At 34.8% G+C, this 20,536-nt stretch overlaps 1 pseudogene; it reads left to right on the top strand.

Annotated features, from left to right (window-relative positions):
• Positions 1–350: 350 nt before the first annotated feature.
• LOC145254993 (U2 spliceosomal RNA) lies at positions 351–563 on the top strand (annotated as a pseudogene).
• The last annotated feature ends 19,973 nt before the right edge of the window (positions 564–20,536 follow it).

Below are 20,536 nucleotides of genomic sequence, written 5' to 3' on the forward strand. Positions count from 1 at the left end.
AACCGGAGTTTTCCCAGAAAAATCGTTCTGTTACTTTTTTTTTACTCATATCATGTTTAATGTTTGTGCAAAATTTCAAAATATTCAAAGTCGTAGTTATTGAGAAAAGTGCGGACAAATAAACGGGCGAACGGACAAGGGTGAATAATTTACAGGTCCATCCTCATTTTGTCGTGGGATCAAAAAATAACAAAAAAAAAAAAAAAAGAAAAGAAAAGAAAGAACGCTTTAAAATACGTTGGAACACAAATAAATTTATCCAGGTAGGTTGAAGCGTAACTTGTCTTACCTTTGGTAATATTTATTTGTTGTGTTTTTGCTTTTTTGACCTCCCTTTATTCTGTTAACTCTTAGCTTTGTTGGCCTTTTGGCCAAGATCAAAGTGTAGTATCTGTTCTTCAGGGAGGCATTGTAAATAGGTACAATTAAAATACCCTGTTTCACAGAATTCGGCGAAAATTATCTCAAAATAAAAAATAAAACAAATCAAGTAACAGATGTCGGTATGAATTTTACTGTTGGAGGAGGAGTTGCTTTGCTGCTTCCGTTGCTTGAAAACTTGGGTAAAAAGTCCCAGTCAAGTATACGTCCTTGACAATCAGTCCGACAGGTGTGGGGCCAGAAACTGGCCCAGTACCTGTCGGACTAAGGTACGCCGCTTGGGTATTACCTAGGAGGTCCAACCTTCCAGACTTTGCCACCATGCCTTCGAGTGGGTTAAGGTTACCGCTTATTGCCCGAGGCGCCCCTACCAGGGAAAGCCGATGGGGATAGCATTTTCTGACATTGTGTTATATCTTGCTGTAGTGAGCAGCAAGTTTTATTTTTTTACAAAGAGGTTATCAAGTATCGCGGCCCGAAGGCCACTCGAGGATAAAGGTTGATATGTGTATATTCGTCGTTGGAACAGAAGCGTAGTAATTGTTTATGGTGGAAATTTGGTACGATTAGATTATTTACGAGGATAGTTCAACAAGAATTTCCTTACGTTGAATAATATTGTAATCAGTTTGAAAGCAGACCAGCAGAACAGGCTTCCGCAGGCGGGCTTTTCGCAGAAAGACGCTTTGTTCATGGAATCTACGTTTAGGCTATGGCATCGACGAAGAGTTGGGGAATTTATTGATAGTGATTTTGGCTAGAGGAGTGTTTTTTTTTTTTGTGTGAAAGATTAGCAAGAAGGGACCATAGATTGGAGCTCAGTCGAACACTTGCCATTGAAATAAACGATAGAGCAGAGACAGGCTCGCAACGGCGGGGAAAAGGTTGCAGAAGAGAGAAAAAAGGCATTGCCAACTAGATTACGAAGTCGATTTTGAACTCTGTCAGGGCAGAATAGGGTGCTCCGCCGCTCCGAGCAAAGCCTGACCAGATTTCGCAAGAGCACTTAATCCTAGGACGTATTTGGCACTTAAATATCTACAAGTCGGTATTATGCCGTGCTAGGTTTTACAGTTTTATTTTTCATGGGTCTATCTCCATGAGAGTCATCCCCGTTCATTACTAAAGCAGTATGGTAATCTCCAAAAATACCGTTAGGGCTTACAACATGGCCGCCAGAAGAGTCACGTGATCCGGTTGATCCAAAACATGAATCGTGCAAACGGAAAACGCAGCCTTGAAGGCAAACTTTGACAAACAATCACAATTTGTTTGTATTTAATTTTTTGTTGATATAATGTTGTTATAAAAATAGGCAAACTTTGAGAAACAATCTTAGGTTGTTTTTAGTTAAAACAGTGTTTATAAAAAGTATTTTATTCAGAACAAACAAGTGGTCGACTAGGTGTATAAGAATTTTAGGCGGAATTTTTGACACCCCCAACAAAAAACTGCGAATAAAATATATAAAACTCGTAATTTCTGTTTTTAAACTGTGATTGTTTCTCAACAAAAAATTAAATGACCGTTCTAAATAAATTATTTATTATTATGATATTGAAAAACTGTTTTTGTACTTAATTATTATGCTTGTTTGTCAAAGTTTGCTTTAAATTTGCGTTTTCCGGTTTCGTAATACGGCGATTCATGTTTTGGATCAACCGGATCACGTGACTCTTCTGGCGGCCATGTTGTAAGCCCTAACGGTATTTTTGGAGATTGCCAGCAGTATCTATATACTTACACGACTCCCTCTTTTAAACCATCCTCTTTAATGTTTTGCGATTTTCATAAGTAACGCTGTGTACGGTTGAACCTTATTTTAAACCCGGGTTTTTAGTTTTCATTTTCGATTTTCGCCTTCGCTTAACGCCGAAGTAAATCGTGCGTCTCCGCTTTGTCTACGAACGTGAACGCCCTCTTAACATGAGTGGAGGAGGGGTGAGGGAAAGAAGACATTTAGACAAAAGTAATTGAATATAAAAAAAAAAAAAAAAAAAAGCGAAAAAGAAAAATAGAAAAACAGAAAGGAAAGGAAAGAGTGAGGCCGAAATCTTGACAGGCCGGCAACAGATGATTAATGATGGCTATCGTGTGACCCTTTGACCTCTGACCAGTCAAATATCTACCCTTTCATTTACTTAATCATCCGCGCCCTCTTTTCTGTTTTCTCGCTATTTCTTTCCGGTCAGTCATTGTTTCCACTTTTGTTTCATTATTCGTTCTTTTTTTTCTTTTTTCTTTCTTTCTTTCTTTCTTTCTTTCTTCCTTTCTTTCCTTCCTTCTTTCTGTCTTTCTTTCTTTCCTACCGTCTTTGTTTGTTTGTTTCTTTTCTTCTTTATTCCTTTATATCCTTCAACGTTCCTTCATTTTCTTTCCCCCTTTCTGACTCTCTTTTTTGTTTTCTTCTATCTATCTATCTATCTATCTTTCTTTTTCGTTTATTCGTTCTTTTTTTTCATTCATTTGTTTTTTTTTATCTTGTTTCCTTCTTTTTTCTTTATTGTATTTTCTTTCATCTTCTTCCCCTCTCTATCTTCCTTATTTTTCTATCTTTGTTTCCTGCTATCAATTCGCCTTTTTCCTTCTTTCTTTCCTTCATTTTATTTTCCCCCTTTCTTTGTTTCCTTGTTTCCTTTTAACTTTCTTCCTTTCTTTTCCCTTTATTTTCTTTCTCTCTTTCTGCTTTTATTTCTTTTTTCCTTGCTTCCTTCTATCTTTCTTTTCATATTTCCACCATTGTTATTTTATATTTCCACCATTGTTATTTTTTCCTGTTCGTTAATTCCTTCATTTTTATTTCATTATTTATTTATTTCCTTTTTCTTTCTTTCATTCTCTTTTTTTTAACCTCTCCCTTTTCTGGCACTTTCTGAAGACATCGGCTTCCAGACCTAAAATGCACCAAACATTGATGTGATTGTTTTTTTTTTTCCCCTCTCTTTCCATTTGCAGAACTCAATCATGTTCCGCAAAGCCAAAAAACAAAAAAAAAAACAAAAAAAAAACTAAAGTTTTCTTCTACACAATTAAACCAAACATCATGAATAAATATTTGAACATAGAAAGAACTCGAAGCATAAAACCTTTTCCCATAATTACCGAATCTGGCATTTAAATAACTGGAAAAAGGTCGATATGACGTAAAACAACTAGTTCTTTTTTCTGTGTTTGTTTGTTTCTTTATTTATTTTCCCTTAACTTTCTACCTTTTTCCCTCCGCCTTTCGTTTATTTATTTATTTATTTTTTCTCTATTTCCTTACTGGTTTCTTTCTTTGTTTCTTTTTTCTTTCACGTTTTTGTTTCTTTGTAAATCTTTTTTTTTTACGCCATTTCAGGGAATCATTGCTGAGACCAGCAGAACGGCTGTTTGAATTTGATAGTCCTTAACCACCCCTCGGAGTTAGATTCCAGTGGCATTACAAGCGGCGACAATAGTGTCTTGAAAGATCTCTCTCTGGTCTTTGGTATTCATGTCGATGCTGTTTTACCTCTGATAGACGGAGACCGGCGTATGTCTTACCGGTGATGGTTACTTGTGGAAATGATTTATGGACTGTTTAAATTTTGTCGCGTTAATCTTTATATACTGGTTTTCTCGAACGTTCTAACCTATTTACTGTATTCCTACGCGAAGAGTAAAAATGTAGTCCCATGGGTTTGTGTGTCAAGGTGACGTATTAAAACCGCGTTTCCTTGCGTGGTACAGATTTGCATGGGTGTTCGGTGACATAATCAAAATGTCCCCGCAATGAATAGATTCCGACCATATGAATTATTTTGTTAATGTGACGAGCGACTTGGGTTAACTGGTCACTACACCCCTTGTTTCTCTTTTTTTCTCTCTTTTTCCTGCCCTTCCTCCCTCCATTCCTCTCTTATTTTATTCGTGCCTTACTCCTCCTACTACCTCTTTTCTTTTACTTACTTTCCCCGTTACACTCCGTTTATGCATTTCTCTCCATTATCCATTACCCCCCCCCCAACTATCGCTTCTTTTTAGGTGTCCCGTTTTTTCTTTCTTTTCCTAACTTTAGTCACCTCCTCTCCCTCCACCTCTCCTTTTTCGTAACCTTCCCTTTTTGTCTTTCCATAACTTCTGTCTTTTCACTTAACGACATTTATTTTTGCTTCTCAAACAGATCGATTTACTTCGACCGACGATTAATTTAAATCAAAGTGAAAACAACATTTCCTATTGTTTCTTTTCCCATCTGTTGTGGAAACCGAAGACTAATCCGTCATTCGCTTGTCAGGAGACAAAGTTATTTGAAAAGAAACAAGGAATAAAAGACACCGTTCCCACACGTCGCAAGAATACAAACACATCTGAAAACTTAATCCTTAAACCATTTTCTCAAATTGTTAGCGTTTCTTCTTCTTCTTCTTCTTCTTCTTCTTCTACTTCTTCTTCTTCTTCTTCTTCTTCTTCTTCTTCTTCTTCTTCTTCTTCTTCTTCTTATTATTATTATTATTATTATTATTATTACTAAATAGACTTTGTGGCTTAGTGGGCGATGCCCTTTTCTCTACCCTGCAACCTCTCTCCCACAGAAGAGACGTTGTGAGCCTATCCTTGTTTTATCGTTATTTCCATGGCAGGTGCTCGTCTGAACTCCAATCTCTGGTCCCCCCTCGCCAATCTTTCACGAAAAACACCCGTCTAGCTGAATCCACTGTGAAAAATTTCCCCCACTCTATATCTGTGCCTAAATCAAAACGCGGATTCCATGAACAAAGCTTCTTTCTTAGAACAGCACGCCTGTGGAACTCTGTTCCGTCTGCCTGCTTCCCTCCGGAGTACAACTTGGATGTCTTCAAGTCCAATGTTAACAAATTCCTAATGAACCGCCCCCTTAATTAAACACTTCATCAAATCTTCACACTAACGTAATGTACTTGCAATAACCCTTATCCCTGAGTGGCTTCCGGGCCTTGATAAGTGGTGATCACTGTGTAAAAAAAGAAAATTATTATTATTGTTAATAATAATAATAATAAGAAGAAGAAGAAGAACAAGAAGATTATTATTATTATTATTATTATTATTATTATTATTATTATTATTATTATTATTATTATTATTAGCAGCAGCAGCAGCTCTCAAGGGGCTTTCACACAGGTTCTCAAAGATCTCATGGAATACAGCGTGTGGTGTTCCATTGAAGCTGAGGGACAACAAGTCTCCCCAGATTGTCCAGTTCTCTCCACTTCTTTCGATACCATTTGCAAAAAATATTGCATTATCGCAACAGCTGCTTACCATTGATTTCTCGTTGGGATTGGCCATTAGTCTTCACTGGAATTTGAGTGGCAATAAGCCTCCCCAAGGTCCCAGTTCTCTTCGCACTTATACAGTGGAGGTCTGGTCAGTGCTCACTCCTCGGCCTTTCCTTCCTCCTTGACTACTTCGCTATTTGATTCACTCTTTTTTTGGGGGGGGGGCGGTGATGTGGTAATGGAGGGATAGAGAACTTATAGGTATGCAGCTTCAATGTTCTTGGTTCCATGTAAAGCTTCATATTTTGTCTCTACAGCAGTTTGTCTGTTCTACGCTTTTGATTCGGGTTTGTTAGTCTCCACATTCAAGGGGTTTCCTTAATATTTCAGCTGTTTTCACTATTGTTGTTCGTTTTATTTTTCCAGCCATTCCTTTGATTCCAATTTCTCCCGTTCTTTTTTCAAAGTTTTTCGGTATTGTTCCTAGTGCTCCTACTATTATAGGTATAATTTTGATTTTCTTCATCTTCCATTTCCCTTTCAGCTATATGACTAGCTCTGTGTATTTGCTCCGTTTCCCCTTTTCTTTGATATTCACCCTGTGGTCAGCATTGTTATTATTATATCTAGCAGGACCTGTAGAAATTCACACGGGCATCTTTCACATGTATTATTATTGCTGCTGGGTAATTCTGTGGACGTTTAACGTGAATGGAGAGTCCGCGATACTTTTGTAGCTCTTTTGTTAAAACTGTAAATGTATTTATCTAAGTAATCTGGTTAATGTAGCGTCAGAATATATCTGGTTATTACGGTTTATCTCCAATATCCTTATAGGAGTTTGTAACATATTTTCATTGTATGGACACCCGACGCGAACTGAAACCCCACGATATTATTATACCATCTTTAGTCAGAACATACTACCATTGGATTCTAGCCAGAAGACCAAGACGGTATATTTTACTTTTACGTACGGCCCCAAAACGACAACCTTTTTCTTTCTTTTTTTTCTCTTTTTTTTTTACATTGTGTCTTCAGTAATCGGGAGATCCTATTTATTAAAAAGGATAGAAGGTGATAATATACAACGGACATCAAATTAGTGAGGTTATATACTAATTTACTTTTCGTAGTATGTTATCATTAGGGCTATGACAACAGCATATTTTTTCCTTGTCTTGATTCTCAGGTATATATCCATTGACATCTTATATGTTTTTATGTAGAGTGATGTGGTTCTCGCTAGATTAATTGCGTCGGATATATACTCGAGAGTCAAAACAATGAAAAGTATATACTGTTGTCATAGCCCTAGGTGTCAGCTTCTATCCTCCAATTTGATACGTAGGATCTCCTGACATGCGTACCTTAAAGATACTACGATATTAAGATGATGATGATGATGATAATTGTTGTTGTTATTGTTGTTAATAATAATAATAATAATAATAATAATAATAATAATAATAATATCATCATCATCATCATCATCTAGCATGACCTATGGAAATTTACACCGCCATCTTTCATTTATGATATACTAGCGGGGGTGCTCGGCGTTGCCCGGCTGTTTGTAGGTGTGTATTGGGAGGGGTAGATCAAAACAAAATAGAAACTAAATAATAAGCGAAGTAATAACCCTGTTTAAATATTAAAAAAAAAATCTTAAAAACAAAAACAAAAAAATGGGAAAAAAGTTTTGGAGGAAGGTAGGCTCGAACCCTTGAGGTTAATGGACTGATGACTTAGCATAACACCACGAAGGCAGGGACTTGAAGATAGATAAAAAAATAAAAGTTTAAAAACGCAGGTGGTTAAATGTTAACGTATGGTTTTCTAGGTCAAATATCACGGCATGGTAGTAGTAGTAGTAATAGTAGTAGTAGTAGTAGTAGTAGTAGTAGTAGTAGTATAAGAAAAGAAAATGAATTTGCAGCGCGAATATTGTAAGATAAAAGTCGTTGAAATAAAAGATATTTACGACGTCGTTTCGTAAATCCTAGATATTATAATCCAAAGAGTATATAAAAAGTTCTAAGATATAGTAAACGCCCCTGGAGAACTCGCTCCAAAAAAGGCTTTGCCGGACATACAGAAAACACACACACACACACACACACACACACACACACACACACACACACACACACACACAAGTATACTAACACACACACACACAAGTATACTAACACACGAACACACATTTTGCCTTTTATATATATAGACTGCTGCTGAGCATTCTGTGAACGTTCAGCATGTATGGAGACTCCACGATATTATTATAGCCCTTTTGTTAAAACCGTAAACGTATTTATCTAAGTAATCTGGGTTATGTCAGAATATAGCTAGTATAGGACGAACATGGCGGAAAAATAGGGGGACATAGTTTTGAAAGCCAGTTTATCATATTTTTTGTAGGTTTCCGATTACTATTGGATTGTATGTGAAAGACTAAAGCCTAAAATTAATTTCTAAAAGTAAAAAAAAATATAATGCAATATTTATTTAATAAATACTGAAAATTTCATTAAAATTGGTTAATTTTCTGATTTTTGGTGATATTTTTTTAACTAAAAGGAGGGGTCAAAATGTTTATACATTTTGAGCATCGGCTATTCGTTTTGCACGTACCTAATAGCTGGTTATTACGGGTTTTCTCCAATATCCTTATAGGAGTCTGTGCCATGTTTCCATTGTATGCGCGCTTGGCGCGGACGGAAACCCCACGATATCACTATATCATCTTTAGACAGAACAGATACTACCCTTGGATCCTGGCCAGAAAACCAAAAAGGTAGATTTAGTTTCACGTACTGTTACAAGAAAGGTTCCCCTTTTCTTGTAAGTAAGAAAAAGCATTAGATAAATGAAAATGAGATTAGGATAGACCGAGATTTGAACTTTGTAAGCAAGGTTCAGAAATGAATTTCGCATTGTTCAGTTTCACATAAAATAGTTTAGATATGTTGTTATAAAAGAAATTTTAATTGTTCAATTCTTTTTATGAAAACTGAATTAAAATAAGGTCAGCTAGAAAATAATGAACAATACAATTTAAATATGTAGAAAAATATGGTAGGGAAAAAATAGGTATGAGAAATCTTTGTCTGCAGAAATGGTTTGGAAACGTGCCGAACAACGCATGTTTAGGTCACGTGGGTCGATCACGTTGACAGACACACGTATGACGTTATGGCAGAAATGAATTCTCAATATTGGAGCTAGTTCGGTTGAAGAAGAAGGAAGTCGGGGCAGTCGGGCAGAGAGAGCAGTCAGCAAAAGCAGTCAGAGGAGGGTCCCTTTAGAAGCGAAGGGAAAACCTTTAATCATGTAGTCGACTTTGAATTCCTGGATATCATCATCGACCGGTCATATGGAATAAAAGAACATCTCATATTTTTGTAACTGCCGTTTTCGTGTCGTCTTACTACAACAAAGGAAATGTGTCATCATCTTAATGAACTTTGTTCCCACTCATCGTTTAATGAACCTTGTATAACCCATCTTAAATAATGTGTCCCCCTCTCTGTCTTAAGTAATGACTGTCTCCTCTTGTGGTAAAAAAAAAACTGATCACCCCCTCCCTCCTCGCTATCTGTGTTATAAAAAGAAGCCTCACAGAACTGTATAAATAGCTTCTCTCCCTCATCGTCTACCGTATATATGTACTCGTCATCTTAAAAAGACCCCATCCCTAACCCAACAGTACGGCCCAAAAGTGACATGATTTAAAAAAAAAAAATTCATTTTCATTTACATTGCGTCCTTGCTGATCGGGAGATCCTATTTATTAAAAAAGGAGGATAGAAAGTGATACCATACTACGATTATTAAATTAGCGGATCTATATACTAATTCAATGTTCGTAGTATGTTATCACCTTTTATCCCTCCTTTTAATAAATAGGATCTCCCGATGGAATAAAACATAATACGTAAACAGTGACATAATTACGTACGCACGTTAAAGGTCCTACGGTGGTGGTATTAATCTTATTATTATTATTATTATTATTATTATTATTATTATTATTATTATTATTATTATTGTTATGATTATTATTGGCTCACCTGAAGCTTTCACACGAGTCAGCAAACGATCTGATTAGAGACCTGTGGTGTTCTCTGGAAGCTGAGTGACAACAAGTCTCCCCAGACGTCCAGCTCTCTCCTCCTCCTTCGATAGCACTTGCAAATAAATTTGCATCATCGCAACATCCCCTTACCATTGATTTCTCTCTGGCAGTGGCCATTGGTTTATACTGGAATTTGAGTGGCACTAAGCCTCCCCAAGATCCCAGTTCTCCTCACACTTGTCAAGCGGAGGTCTGGCCAGGCTCCCTCCTCGGTCTTTCAATCCTCCTTGACCCTTCTCGGCTCTTTGTTATCACTTTTTTTGGTGGGGAGAGGGAACGGTGGTAAATTATTATTATTATTATTATTATTATTATTATTATTATTATTATTGTTTGTATTACTGTACACATAGATTCGAAACAGTTGTCAAAAAACAAATATATAACAAATAAATGTTATCAAGGGCAAGATAAGTTACTTTTCTACCTAACTGGATATGTATTTAGTGTTTTCATTTAATGTAACATGTTTATTCAGCTCGAAAAACATACAGTGTTTACCGATGTATTAGAAAGTTAAAAATGGCGTCCGACTCTCTCTTTGACACGGTAAGTTTGAGAAAAGAAGTTACAAATAAAAAATATACAAAATACTGTTAAAAACTCACCGAATATATGTCAGCTTATGTAACGGTAGCATATATTGAGCGAGTTTCTAACAGTATTTTTCTTGTCTTTTATTTTTAACTCCTTTTCCCAAACTTACTTATTTTTTAGTAGTACCAGTAGTTTTGTCCATACCAAAAAGGAAAAACCCACTTAATCGTAAAAGTCTACTGTGATAAGGGCAAGATTTATAATAGGGCAATCTGGCTGGGAAGTTGGTCAGAAAAATTTTGATATTTTATAAAGGTATCGGTTATGGAGGAACTCGATAAAATGCATGTTCATGCATCAACATTATTTTTCGTAATATATCATTAAATGAAGAAGTATTTTCATTTAAAATCGGGTTAGTATTGTGCATCTAAAATGAAAAAAATTCGAACTAATGTATTCATCTAACAACGAAATTCAAATTTCTACTCGATGCGATTCCTATATAATAATATAATATAATATAATATAATAAATTAATTAAATTAATTCTATTTAACAATATAATTAATTAATTAAATTATTAATATTTAACAAAATAATAAATTAATTGAACTAAAAATATTGAACCATATAATGAATTAATTAAATGAATAATATTTTATGATATAATAAATGAATCAAATTAATAATGTTTAACGAAATAATTAATTAATTAAATTAATTATATTTTATGATATAATGGATCCATTAAATTAATTATATTTAACAATATAATTAATTAATAAATTAATAATATTTAACGATATATAATCAAGTAATTAAAGTAATAATATTTAACGATATTATGAATCTAATTGAATTAATAATATTTAGAAATAAAATAAATTAATTAATAATATTTAAAGATATGATTAATTAATTAACTTAATAATAGTTAATTATATAATAAATTCAGTAAATAAATAATATTTAGTAATATACTAAATTCACTAAATAAATAATATTTAATGATATAATTAATTAATTAAATTATTAATATTTAATAATATTATGAATTAATTAAATTAATAATATTCAATAATATAATAAATTCAGTAAATTAATAATTTTTAACAATATGATGAATTAATTAAATTCATAATATTTAATGACATAATAATATGTTAAATTACTAATATTTAACGATATAATTAATTAATTAAATTACTAAAATTTAAAGATATAACTAAATAATTAAATCAATATAATTTACGATATAATTAATTAATTAAATAATTAATATTTAATGATAGATTGAATTTTTTTAATTAATAATATTTAATTATATAATGAATTAATTAAATCAATAATATTTAACGATATAACTAATTAATTAAATTAATAATATTTAATGATATAATGAATTAATAAAAGTTATAATATTTAACGTTATATTTTAATTATTAAATTAATAATAATTAACGATATAATAAATTAATTAAATTAATAATATTTAATGATATAATGTATTAAATTAAATTAATAATATTTAACGAAAACAATATTAAAAGATTTTTAATGCCTAAACAGATTTTGTTCGCGTTCTTCCACGACAGTGATCTTTAAAGACTTACCAAATATTTGTTCAAGTTACTGCCATGACAATCTGACCGATTTTCTCGCTGTATGACCTCTTTCTGGCGCTGTGAATAGAATCGTCGTGGAATTGAGATGAGAAGCGAATCGGAACAACAGTCTCTGCAAACCCATTGCTTTTGTACTTTCTATTAATAAATTGAAAAATATATATACTTTATGATCGTATTATATCATTTGGCTCCATAAGTTAAAAACATTTACTTTTAAATGTTTGTGTATTAGTAGGGTCGCGTAGCAGGGAGCCGGTTGCAGATAAGTATAATTTACAAAGTAACATGTCTGGCGAAAAAAATCTATTGAAGTATGGCATCTTTCAGCATATAAAGACAAGTACAAAGAAAGCCTATGATTATGCGGTTAGGAGTGTTTACGTTGGGAGGAGGTACACGTGCAATATGTTCATCGAAGCACATTCCGTGGAAGTACGTGTGAACAAAGCATATGGATTTAACACTCCGATAAGGGGTTGAGTTCGGTGGCTAATGCCAGACTTATAAGGTTTAAAATACCTTTTACAATCTTAAAAGAATGGGAGACGCTAATGATTCGTATACCAACGCAGCTGAAACAACAATACTCTATGGCTTTTTTTTTATAATGAACTCACTGTAATTAATTACCTGCTAATTGTGGTTGCAAAAGACGTTACCTGTGATCATACATGTTACCAGATTCACTTTCCTCCCTATGACAGCAGAGTAAGACACAAGGTCAGGTTTTAATGTGAGCAAAGCCCAGCTCTTTAATGAGAAGAAAAATGCAAATGTCTTCTTCACTGACTGAGAACAGAAAATAACCTCTTTCCCACAGAAGCGACGTTGCGAGCCTGTCTCTGCTTTATCGATATTTTCATAGCAAGTGCTCGTCTCCAATCTATGGTCCTTCCTGGCCTGACTTTCACGGAAAAAAAATACTCATCTAACTGAAACCACTATCAATAATTTCCCCCACTCTTTATCTGTGTCTAATCCTAAACGTAGATTCCATGAACAAAGTTTATTTCTTAGAACTGCACACCTGTGGAACTCCGTTTTCCTGCTTTTCAACTGACTACAATAGGGTCGTCTTCAAGTCCAATGTGAACAAGTTCTTGATGAGCCGTTCCCCTTAAGTAAGCAAACTTACCAAATTTTCACTACGAACGATTACTACGACATTTTTTTTTTTACATGGAGTTCACCACTTATCAAGGCCCAATGGCCACTCAGGGATAAGGGTTATTGCGTGTACAGTAATCAAAGGGATAGTGTAGCAATAGTATTGGAGAATTGGTAAGGTGTCATTACTTAGGGGGGGGCGGTTCATCAGGAATTTGTTCGTGTTGGAAGGTTGAAGTCGGGAGGGAAACAGGCAAGCGGAACAGAGTTCCACAGGCGTGCAGTTTACTGTACACTCATTAATCCTTATCCTCGAGTGGTCTCCGGGCCTTGATAAGTGGTGACTTCGTTTAAAAAAAATGAATTATCAGAACAAATCTTACATTTTGATCCACCAAAAGTGTTTCTTTCATCTGAGTATAAAGTCGAGCAGTTGTCACAGTTGTATATATAATTGCCTATTTGTAAAACATAAATGTTCGTGTACTTGGTTTTCATTCCAAAAATATCACAAAGTTCTCAAGTGATATGAATAGAAACCAGCAAAAAAGCTTTATTATCAGAAATTGTACTGTTTAAGATATGACTCCCACTGTTCCCCTTCCTTTTCCACTCCTACCTTCTCTATGTTTCGAAGGGTTGCATTAGGCGGGAAAATTGAACCGCCACTTCAGTTTGCTGCCTGGACGTCGAACTAGCAACAACTCATTCATGTTTCTTAAGCTCTTTATGGCGGGTTTTACCCTCAACAATATAATTTGCTCTTCCTGTTCCTAGTTACTTGCCTCCACGCGAGGGCAGAGTGAGACACAATGTCGGTCTTTAATGTAGGAAAAATCCAGCTTCCCAAGAAGGGGCACAATGGATCGGAACAAAAATAAAATTGCCTCAGTCATGAAGGATTTATCCTACACTAACAGAGAACAACAAAAAAAAAGCGCAGCATCAGAACAGATTCTACACTGTGATCTTGGCCCAAAGCCGTTGAATTTGAGTGGTCTAAAACCAACATCGCTAGAAGAAATTTCATCTTTAATTGTTCATTACGAAGAACTGATTTTTAAATGATGCGAATAAATCTTCATCTAAAAAATTCAGAAACGTAATAATTTGACTAATTTGCAGAATTTTGATGGCAGCCATATTGAATTTACAATGAGATCGACCGCCATAGATGTAAAACTATATTTATCTCGTGCACATACTAGTCAGTTGCTGAATTTATTGTATATATATACAGGGTGGAACGATAAATTTATCTACCTAAAGAAAGCAATACTAAAGCTTTATTTTTAAAACTTTTATAGAAAAAAATCAATTCAAGTAGCTTGATTATGTAGTAGAGCTGACATCTATTCAATGTAGCCACCTTCAGCTTCAATCAACGCCTCGATAGGATCCGGAACTGGGAGCATGTCTTTTCCACACACGCTGGCGGGAGCTCGGCGAATAATCGGCGGATGGTGGCGGTCAGGCCGGCTTAAGTGTTGTTGGAGGTCATGTTGGTAATGTTCTTGACGTATGGGGAAACGAAGTAGGACCAATGAGAGAAGGGTACAAAGTCGTAGCACTCCTTTTGAAACCAAGCCTGGGTCTCTTTGGACTTGTGAGCCGGCGCCGCGTGCTGCTGCCACACCCAGGGTTTGATTGCACCAGGGTATCACCACACTCTTCAGCACATCCAGGTACACTTTGGTGTTTGACTTTCAAGCCGAACTTCCAAGATGAGAGGTGGCATGATGTGGTTCTCACTCGAAATCACACCAAATACCATAACCAAGGCCGGAAGCTTCAATGAGCTCTGCCCTTAAGCGTTAAACCGTCCAGATTTGCATGTTGAAGGAGCTGACGATGGTTCTGACCGGCGCATCTCCAATTTCGCTCGTTGAACATTGTGTCACTTTCAGACATGATAGAAGACTCCTATCGCTCTTGGGATTTGTACACAACCGGCCAACTAGTAGATGGTGTGCAATGCAATAAAAGAAAAAAAAAACGGGTTTCATTAAACGGAAATGGAATCATGTTGACTTTTCTAGGGCGTTTATAATTCTAACGTTTCTATATGTGATCTTTTACTACAAACCAAACCAGTTTCGCATGTTTTATCGTCTGTTATTAGCGGTGGTAGACTCGTCGCAATTTGCTATAGTCGCATTATGGAAGTTCTTTAAGTGATGTTACCAAGGGTCTGGCGACTTCCGCTGTTAATAGTTTTTTTTTTTTTTTTTTTTTTTTTTTACTATGGCATTGATAATTAACAGAAAGAAAATACAATTGATCTTATCACAAAACCAGCTTTTTAGACATCCTTAACAAATCGAGCTCGAAGTCAAATAATACCCGCGTCCCAGGAGGTACTTATTTTTTTAACTACAACGAGACAATTCACTGTCCCCTTGAGGACTGGGGACTGGCCAGTAGAAACGACGTGCTCCGATTTAATAGGGTAAAAAGAGAGAGAGGGAGAGGTGGTATAGATTGAAAGATAGATAGAGTTAGAGAGACAGAAGATAAATGTGTGTGTGTGTGTGAGAGAGAGAAAGAGAGAGAGAGAGAGAAAGAGAGAGAGAGAGAGAGAGAGAGAGAGAGAGAGAGGGTAAGTGGTGAAAGAGGAGGTATTCGAATCCGTTGTGAAAAGTTCAGGGTTCATGACAAAAAAGGGGTCACCTGATAGTGAAGACCCCATTACCATACTCTGATCGCTCAACAACTGATAGGTTAGCCATCTGTCAACTTCTCCCTCTTTCTCACTCTCTCTCTCTCTCTCTCTCCCTTTCTCTCTCTTAATTTAGTCTGAGATATTGGGTACCAATTTAGACTGAGATACTGAGTTTGGATTCGTCCGCTTCCTGACATGTACTTTTTTGTTGTTATTCTTTGTTCCGACTCTACCGTCAATCCATTCGCTCTCCCCATACCCTTAAACATACCCAACATAGTCGTCTTTATTATTTTTTTTTTTCCATTTTGCTTGCTGTTTTGTTTTGTTCTATCCGAATTCACAAAAATGGTCATTTGTCATTTACGAAACAAAACAACTCATCCTGACAATCCGTCTTCTCTCACACTGGAAGCCAAATAAAAATAAAAATGTAATTATTTGAGTATAACGCGCTCACTCATACGAACCCCTAACATTATCCTAGATTGCCCTAAAAAGAACACGGACGAGCGCTCGCGCGCACACGCACGCACACACACACACACACACACACACACACACACACACACACACACACACACACACACACCTCGTGGGTTTTAAAAAGTGTTTGTTTTTTGTTTTTTTGCAGTGGAGATAAATGACGAAATTCGGCGCTTCTACGCTACACTGGGACGAAATTTAGGATGGTGTAAAACTGAATTTCACACGAAAACAATGGCATCTACGTATTTCTCGTATTTTAAAGATGATTATATCCAAAAATTACGAAAATCGATAAGGTAGAAATTTATTTATTAAAGAAAATAGAATTTGATGAAAACGATCGTAAGACACAGGAGAATTAAAAAGGGGGGCGCTTTTCAGCTTTGATTTTAACAAGATGGCGGCAATTTTTCACCTGCTAACACGATTTAAGTTTTTGTTAATAATTCAGTAATATTCAGACAATTCCGACTGTATACTTTGGAAGCTACCATTGCAACTTATTAGAATTCACACAACGAATCATTGTTTTTTTTTTGTATCTGAAAACTCCATTTATCGACTACAAAATCTCGCCCCAATAGTGTAGAAGCGCCCGAAATTCGCTAAATTCGCTATAGACTATTGTCTATAGCGAATTTCGGGCGCTTCTACACTATTGGGACGAGATTTTGTAGTCGATAAATGGAGTTTACAGATAAAAAAAAACAATGATTCGTTGTGTGAATTCTAATAATGCCTGTTTTAAAAATTCTTTAAAAGAATCTGCTTTGACGAATTTGTGGCATTTGTAACACCGGGTACGTCTGCTAGTGTGTATATAAAAAAAGTAGTTTGAAATGTCGTAAAAGAAACCAATCGACGCCAAATAGTTTATTTACCTGTTTGCCGATGAATGCCAAATTGCCACATGGTTAGACTACTTGTGCGATTCCAGTTTTGGAGACGTTCTTTAGTATTTGTGTCTGCTGTTTGAGAAATTTACTACTACTGACAGAAGGAAATTGACATAACAAATGAAAGACAAACTTACCCAGCTATACTTTATAATGTTACATTTAAGCGTATTTTATGCTTTAAAATACGGAGTTATGAAAATTCTTTCTAATAGGGTAGAAGCGCCTTGACAACTCATATTCGGGAAAGGCTTTTTTATTTTTGTATTTCTGTGATCCATATCATTAGGTGTATCAGAATTTTGGGGGGATTTTTGAAACCCCTAACACAAAATAAAATATTAAAAAAATTCGTAATTTCTCTTTTTAAAGTGGGTTGTTTATTTTCTGTATGGAATATACTTCCAAAATAAACTATTAAAGTTGTTTAAAAAATAATAGAAATATTATATTTATTATTTATAAAACAGTGTTTACAAAGTACAGGCGCGGCGACGCGCGCCTCCATTCAGCCATTTTTCTTTACGTAATGAAATCAATTGAATTTTACGAGTTAAATATTAGGGGTTGAAATTACATTTTCATATTGTCATAAGCTTGTAGACACGAAGAGTCTATTTCATCAAATGTTTGCAATGGCGACGCCGCGGCGACTTGCCCAAAAATTCTGATACACCTACCATATCATTATCTTTATAAAGACCAATCGTCTTTATTCTGCATTGCAAAATCGTTGCGTCATTTTGCATCTCGGCTGAGTCTGGTAGGTGATATTTCGTAAAACGTTTTAGTTGAATCTCTACTGAGTAGAGTTTAAATCTTCTTCGTGAATAGAGCCATTTAATCATGATTCCAAAGGAAAGGAGTCAGTTAGGTCCGCCGAATAGTTAATTTCCATATCAAGATTTTCGAGCTGATTTAAAGGAGACGATATTACGTCAAGGAAGGAAACCTAATTAGTTAGGTACAATAGTCTCACTGAGGAGAGAAGAGAGGGCTCCAATCGCCCTTAAATTAATGAGTACATGAATGCTTGAAGGAGACACAGACGTGGTACATCCTTTGAGAAATATATACACGAACTGAAGTTTTCAGTTTGAACATCCCGCGCGCGCGGGGTTTAAAATTTAAATCAACCAATCAAAAGGCTGTAATAAAGCATGACATCAAATTCTTATCAACCAATGATTTCAAGTCATGCAATTTCTGACAGTAGCTCTTCCTTTTTATATCGTGTACCGTCTTATATATTTTGTATTCTTTTACGTTCGGCTTTAACAAAATATTAATCTGTGAATAAATGAATACATATATAAATCCAACTATTTCTTCACTATGACCATTTTCTCTTCCTGTTGTATTACGCTGTATTCGGAAGAATGACAACACCTTCGTTTATAAAAAATACTAGCAGGGCACGTTAACCGGCGTTGCCCAGTTGAAGCGATTCTTTTGTCTTTTTTATTTGATTTTGTTTAAAGGAAAATCTTCCATTGCTGGTAATAGTGATAAAATAATAATTCTTTATTGATTTAAAAAATACCAGCAAAGCTAAAATCTATACATGCTCCTTCACAAGTGTAATTATGTTTAGGAAAATATCTGCACTTTTAACATGTGTTTTTACAGAAATCAGAAAAAATAACAACTCTATAGTTAAATATTAAGATATTTATAAAGAATCGGAATCGGAATCGGAATCGGTAATTGTATCGGAATCCGGAATTTAGTACCGAATCGGTAATTGTATTGGGATCGGGAAAAAATATTGGAATCCTCCCATCACTATAAATAATTGATTGAGATTGTCGGACTGACTTCCTCATCTTGGTTGTTATTGTCACAACGTTTCGGCCGTTTTGCCCTCCGGCCTTCGTCAGGTGAACCGTTTGTTAGGAGTCTCGCTCGTTCACCTGACGAAGGCCGGAGGGCAAAACGGCCGAAACGTTGTGACAATAACAACCAAGATGAGGAAGTCAGTCCGACAATCTCAATCAATGAAAACACCTCATCTCAAAAATACAGACAATTACTATAAATAATGTTAACCGAAATAATGCGTAATGGCATGTTTAAGTTTTAACTAAATATTATGGTTCATTGTTGTAAACATCAGTCTGGAAAATAAAGGAAAAGCAACGATAGTAAAATATAAATGATTTAAAGCGATCATTTCATTTTAGCATCGGTTAATTTAGGACGCGGAAACCGGATATGATATAAAGAAGCAGCGACTTTTTTTTTTTATAATTTAACAATGTTAACCCAAATAATGCGTAATGGCGTGTGTAACTTTTAAGTAAATGTTATGGTTTATTTTTTAAAAACATAAAAAGCAACAGAGATTAAAGTAAACAAGATGCAATAAAAACCTGCATTAATTGTAATAATAATATTTTTGTGATTTTAAGCAAAGAAATAATTTATTAATCTTTTAATACTAATTGGTTCCACAAAAAATTTTAAAATATATATTGTTTTTTTTTATTTCTATGAATTTTTCTATTTTTTTTCCTTTAATATTTATTTTTTAAAAGAAAAGTTATAGAAATGTAGATTTGTTTTTGTAGTTTTTACATTTACATATAAGTATAATAATTTCAAATATAACATTTTTTGTGAAGTTGAAAAAATATTTATCTTCTTTTTTTATTCATGGGGAACCAAACCATCAAATAAATGACTTTAAGGTACTGGTTTAGGTTAATCATAGCATTTAAAAAATGAAAATATTGAAAAAAATACATATTGTACGCAGTCGTTATGGAATGAAGTTCTCATAAAAATATGTCAATTTGATCCAGTTTTTTTTTTTTTCAGCAGAAAAACAATTTGTGATGACAGCGAGCAGAATCAGCCATGTTTGGATTTTTAGACCAGGAAGAACGGAGGAGAAGCGAGCCACGAGGAGATAACCCAGTCTTTCACATGCGAGCGTTGTCAGCCAATGAAAAAGCGACACGTTACAAGACACCCCCTTCCCATGTTAAAGATTAGGTTCTAAATAATTAAGTCGAAACATTACGTCAACATCGCTATCATAACAAATTGGTTTTTCGGTGTAAAAAAAAAACTGATTAATCAAATTAAGTGACATTTTTAATGAGAACTTAATTCCATAACGACTAACAACAATATAAGTTTTTTCAATATTTTAATTTTTTTTTAATGTCTTCATTAAACTAAACAAGTACTGACCTTAAACCTAAAAATCCCACATTCATACTCCACAAAAATTACATAAATACTTCAAAAAGAAAAAAAAAAAACAACCTAATGCTAACAAAATAATTTGCGTTTTTATTAATTTTATTTTTGTATTATTTGCCGGCTCTTCTGAGCAGCTGTTTGTCGCGTTCGCGATCACCTCTCGGCGTTTTCCGTCGGTTCTCGTCAACAGACGCTTGTATCCGCGCCAATATCACAAAAATCCGGGTAAAAAGATGAATAAGTACCAGTGGATTTTCAACAAT

This window comes from Euprymna scolopes, chromosome 30, assembly GCF_053919585.1.
Source record: "Euprymna scolopes isolate OS-2025 chromosome 30, ASM5391958v1, whole genome shotgun sequence".
In the NCBI taxonomy this organism is placed as follows: domain Eukaryota; kingdom Metazoa; phylum Mollusca; class Cephalopoda; order Sepiida; family Sepiolidae; genus Euprymna; species Euprymna scolopes.